Source organism: Mustela nivalis, assembly GCF_964662115.1.
Source record: "Mustela nivalis genome assembly, chromosome: 10".
Lineage (NCBI taxonomy): Eukaryota > Metazoa > Chordata > Mammalia > Carnivora > Mustelidae > Mustela > Mustela nivalis.
In genome coordinates this window covers 41,951,581-41,957,580 of record NC_139029.1, presented here as the reverse complement: position 1 = coordinate 41,957,580, position 6,000 = coordinate 41,951,581, and positions in this window count along the sequence as shown.

Below are 6,000 nucleotides of genomic sequence, written 5' to 3'. Positions count from 1 at the left end.
CCTACCAGTGATTCTGTGCCCCAGTCCCCTCCTTTAGAAGCCTTAGACTGGTTCCCAAGCCTCCTCCCCAGCCGCCAGGCCCTCCACTGTGCCTCTTGCTCTCTTGCCAACTACCCAAAGCCAAAGCCGCCTGCTGGGCACTGCCAGCATCGAGTTGGTCTTGTTCCTTTTTTAAGCTCCCTGAACCAGGTTTCTGCTTTCCGATGCCTCCTGGGCACGGAGCACCACTTCCGTGGGGAGTAGATGTCTTTTAATTCATTGCATACTAAGAGATTCACTTCTCTGGAAGGATCTAATGTTCAAAAAGTATTTGCCTCTCTCTCCTACCCTTTTTCTCCCTCTTCATATATAGTGGGGATAGCCCTAATTCTCCAGTTCCTCGTGTGTCTCTTTATAAATAAATAATGAGATTTTATTAATTATGCACATACAGTATCTGCAAGCAGATTGCTACATCTCTTGATGCTTAATAAAAAAGGGGGGGGGGCTGTCCACACTGAAGCTGCCCCCCCCCCCCAAGCAAACAGAAACTTCAAGAGGCCATATGCCCTCCAAGGAGGGAGAGGAAAACAGAAGTTGGGGAGTGCATGGAGTAGAAAGGGAAGGATTAAAGGGGGTTCCTTTGCAGATTTTCAAGGCAGCTGAAGGCAAATTTTGAGTTGCCTGCTTCACGTTCATAACTGAGCTGCCTGTCTGAAAACATACCAAGGTTCGCTGGGACGTTTGTGCACTGGGCAGGATGGGCAGCTGTTAATAGTAAACAGGAAACCAGTGAGAAGAGAGCTGGCCCCAGCCCAGTCCCTCTCTCAATTCCGTGCCCCTCCACGGAGCCCCAAATCTCCAGCTTTCAAAACACACTTTCTGGGCACTTGTGCCATCACCTGTCTCCTGAATGCCCAGCACAATTCCCGGCACATAGCAAAAGCTCCACAAATACCGGCACATGGAAGGAATGGCACACAGAACACACATACAGGGGGTGGGGGAGTGGTCTTGGGGCGCCATGCCTCAGAGTTGTGAGAGTTGGGGCTTCAGCCTTCAGACAAGGGGGGAGGGGCTTTCCTTTCAAGTTTTCTGGTTCAGGAAATGACAAAGCAGACCTGAGTGCTGAAAAACGAATCTGGGGGGGCGCCTGGGTGGCTCGGTGGGTTAAGCCTCCGCCTTCAGCTTGGGTCATGATCTCAGGGTCCTGGGATCAAACCCCTGCAGGGGGGCTCCTCTGCTCAGTGGGGAGCCTGCTCCTCCCTCTCTGCCTGTGTCTCTGCCTACTTGTGATCTCTCTCTCTGTCAAGTGAATGAATAAAATCTTAAAAAAAAAAAAAAAGAATCTGGATGAGGGAGACCAAAGAGTGTGCAATGAAATGGGTGACATGAGGCAGAGTCGGTGTGGCTAGAGAGGAAAGGATATGGGATATGGGGGATGTGCCGCCTTGGTACCTTAAGCACAGGAGGGAGTAAAAGGAGGTTAGGGGTGAGCTGTGATTCAAAACCTTCTGGTTCCGGTTCTGAACAGCAAGTCTGTATGGAAATAGAGGTTTGAAGCAAGCGTGCCCAGATGAGATGCGGGGACGCCTCTTGAACTGGCACCTTAGACTGAAATTTGAAAAGCAGGAAAAAGCAGACTCTAGAGGCACATATGATTGCCCAGAGGGCTGTTTGTCCAGGTCGTTGCTGGAGGCCTAGAGGCCCCAAGAGGAGCAAGGACACATTGGGGGGGAGGGGGGCATGCCTCCTTCTCAAGTACTCTGTGCTACATCCTCGTCGCAGGAGAGCTTTCTTCGTCCAGCCCAGGGCAAACCAAGTGGCCTGACCAAAGGGTTAATTAAATTGGGCTCGTGTTGCACAAGTTCAACGATAAGTTGTTGTTGGGTTTGGTTTTTTTTTTTTAAGGGAGAAGTTCTGGATGCCATTTCTCCTGCCTGTGAGAGGTCTATATATCACCAAGGAGTTAAAACATAAAAATAAAATTGTGCTGGCTGAGGTTACCACAAAGCTATCAAGCTGGGTCTTGTTGCTGGAGCCTTGGCATCTGCTGTGTAATTTGGGGAGCCCTTAGTCTTCCAACCGTGGGTGGGGGCGGCCGTCTGACTTCTCTCTTTGTATCCTCCTAATTAAAAAGGACCGGGATCCCTTTCCACATGTGTTAAAGAACATATTTTTGTGCCCAGGATGGGCAAGGAGATGCAGATGCTCTAGGCATTTGGGATTTGGGAAGGTGGTGTCAAGACGCAGCACAAACCCCCAAACCTCATCTCGGAGAATACGTGACCTGCTGTGTGAACGTGGACAAGGCCCTCAGTTTCCCCACAAATCAAACTGTGGGGAGGAAGGGAGGCTGGTTGAAGATTAAGGATCCTTTTCACTCTCTGGTTCTAAGATACAGGTCCAGCTGGACCTCACGGCTCTTTTGCTTCTGTCTGCATGGAGTCTGTCCCCATGCAGCCATCACGCCTATTAGATCCCACCCCCAGTTCCAATTGTGGGGTCAAGGTCCAAAAACATGAATTACCTTTAGACCACAAAGGTCCCCAAAGTACAGACATGCCCAAGTTGTAAGACAGTGTCTTACACACATGCGGCAAAATCCTGGGGTCAGACGGGGTCCAGGCTGAAAGGTCACCAAGCCCGGATCACTTGGGATGCACATAGACCCTCTGCAAAATCTCAGGCTAGTGTTTGTCCACCTCCTGCTTGAACGCCATGTGTGATCAGCAGCCCACACACCACATGTGAACTCTACCACATTATATCCTGACCACTTACCACTCCTGTCCATCAAGACCTCCCACTAATTTCTCAAAGCCAGCAGGCACCGGCATTGAACTCGATGTTGTCTTCAACATACCTGCTCCTCCTTCCCCTTGCTCCTATGTGTCCTGGATCAGAAAACTGGCACCACCAGCTAAAAACCTGGGACTTATTCCTGATTGCCCATACCCCCCACCCATCAGGCTCCAAGTCCTGACCTTCCATCTCTGTCCCTCATTACTCACCTATGTGATGACACCAGCTTCTTAACTTGGTCTCCCTGCCTCCTGACTGGTCCCATTGAAATTATCCTCCATGTTATGTAGCAGAGGGCTCTTTCTAAAGCTTTCCTCCTGAATACAACACTCCTTTACTCATAAATAAATGAGGACATGAGATGCCCCCATAACCCCATAACCCAAATCCAAATACCTTAGCACATCATTCGAGGCCTTTCTTGACCTGGCTGCAGATACCCATGCAGTCCCGCTGACCACTAACCCCCGCTGATTTGCCCTACAGGCAGCCAGACCAAAGGGCATGCTATTCCCTGAACATACTTTGTTCTCTCACTCTGGTGTTCTCCTCTCCACTGTGCCCTCTCCTGCAGACACCCTTCTCGACACTGAAGACACGAGAAGTAAAGGTCCCTGCCCTAGAGAAGCCCACATTCTAAAGCCAACCTGTCCACTATGGTAACCCCTCACCACCACTGGACTGACTGAGCGCCTGAGGTATGGCTGATCCCAATTGAGACGTGCTGTTCAGTGCACAACACACACCAGATTTCAAAAAAGAAGAGGAAGAATATCCATTAGCTTGTTAACAATTTGTTAATAAAGATGACATGTTTATAATATTTTGGATATATTGAGTTAACACAGTATATTATTCAAAGTAATTCCATGTGTTTTGTTTTGTTTCGTTTTTAGTAAGCTCTGCTCCCAACGTGGGCTTGAACTCACGACCTGGAGATCAAGTCACACGCTCTACTGACTGAGCCAGCCAAGTGCTCCTATTTTTACTTTTTTAAAACATTTCTCACCTGCATGACACATGGACGGGCCAGTTGCCTCAAAGAGCACACACATAAAAATAAGTGACTCTAAGGATAATGTGTGTGGAAACTCTGGGCGCCCAAGGCACAGGGCAGGTGGTCCGCTCTGGCTTCCCAGCACAGCCACCCTCATGGGCAGCACCTGCCGCCAGCAGGCCCTCGGGGACGAGTATTGCTGGCAGAAGGGGAGGCCAGCATTCACCTCTCAGCTCTCCCCTGCTTTCCCTGGGAAGCCATCCCTGACCACACTGTCCCCTGCCCCAGTCTGGGTTAGTTCCCCCTGGGGGCTCCCTCAGCCCCCTCTGCTTTCCTGTCACCGATCAGTCTGCATTGTCATCGCCTTTAACTGCTGTGACCGGCTGCCCACCCCTCCCCCCAGTGTGCGCTGAGGGCAGGGCCTCACTTCCCTCGAAGTGCGCGCAGTACGTCCCAGGGCTTGGAGCAGGGGGGTGCCCAGTGAATGTTTGTTGAAAGTTGAATGAATTCCTTCGTTCAACAAACAGTCACTGACCCCAAGTGACCTTTCCAGCTACATCCTTCTCCAGTCCCACACATCATTAGACGTGCCTGCCAGCAAAGGCTGTGTGCCCATGTTACCACAGACAGCAGGCTGGGCCTCACTGAGCCCCGACCACTGGCTACAGGGTACTTAGGGTAATCTTGTCGCACACCTGCCATAACCCCGTGAGATGGGCCTCATATACGCCCATTTGTGAACAGATGAGGAACTCGAAGCTTGGAGAAGGGAAGTACTTGCCCAAGGCCCAAGGGCACACAGTAGGTCTGGACGGAGCTAACTAACAAATCTGCCCTCCAGCTCCCAGGCCTTTGGCCTAAGACAGGACCTGCCCAGGGTGTTCCTGGGACTGTCCGAGTGGACCGCTCTCCATTCTCTCCTCTTCCTTTACCTCCTTGTCCCTCTCCTTCTGTCTCCAGACTGTGCAAGAGCAGAGTTTCACTCAGACCCCAGCGGCAGGGAGGGCCCCTCACCCCATACTCTGTGCAGGGGAAGGGCCCCCCCCCCCAGCAAGTGCTGCCTGGGGCTGAGCACCCCACCCCCAGCTGGGGAAGGGAGGAGGCCGGGGAAAGAGAAACCCACCGGGGCCTCTGGGGCACAGCCCTGGAGGAGCCCCGGTGTTTGGTTTCAATTAGGAGGACAAATTCCAGGAAGCCAGGCCAGTGCTGAGGGGGATGGGGGTGTGCAGAGCAGGGCTGAGAATGAGGAGGCTCCTGGAATCTGGCCTCGGGAAGAGGCTCCCGGAGGGCTGAGGGGCCCATGGGGGAAGAAGCCTGGCCCACAGGGTCCAGCCTGAGTCCCGGGTCCCAGTCACCAACTTGACAGCGAGCTGTCCGTGGGTTAGGTGCCTGGCACACAGTAGGCTCTCCATCCCTCCGTCCATGGAGGCCAGCGTCACTTCTGCTGATGCTCACATTGCTCTATGAATTACAGCTCTGGGGGTGGGGAGTGGGGCCTGGTGCCTGGCAAGGCAACCTACTGCTTGCCTCGCCCAGAGGGCTGGGCTCTGGGGCCCCCGGTGACCTAACAGGAGAGCTCACTCACAGTCCAGGAGTCACAGGTACAAATAACAGCAAGGCTTCCGGGAGGCCAGCATGAGAGCAGCAGCAAGAGCCCTGGGGGACTCAGAAGAGGGGACGATCAGGAGGGGAAGGACCCTCCTCTGTTTCTTTCCTGCTGATCTCCCCCAGCCCCCAGCCCCATCCCTGGCACACAGGAAGCACTAATAGTCATCTGTTGAACTAATGGGTAATGAACTCTTCTGGGAAATTTCAGGGAGAGCTTCTTAGGGAAGGGGGTGCAGGGTTTTAGCAAATGAATCCAAGCCGAGACAGAGAAAGGAAGAAAGGGCGTTCCAAGCAAAGGGACCAGCTGATGCATAGATGGGGCAGCAAAGTATTCACTGATTCACTCCTTCAACAAATACCGATGGCTTGTGCCTGCGTTGGTCCAGGGACTGTGCTCAGCAGATGGCTGTGGCTGGACGGGAAGGGGAGGAGCTGGAGCTGGGAGCAGGGGTCAGACCGCCCAGGCGGAGGTGGGAGTGAGCCTGTCAGCTATGGGGAGGTCCTGAGGGGTTTCTGTCTTCTGGGAAGGAATCGCAGAGCTCTAGAACTTGCATGAGGGGGTAGAGATCTCCCACACAGATGGGGAAACCTGAGGCTCAGAGCCATGTTAG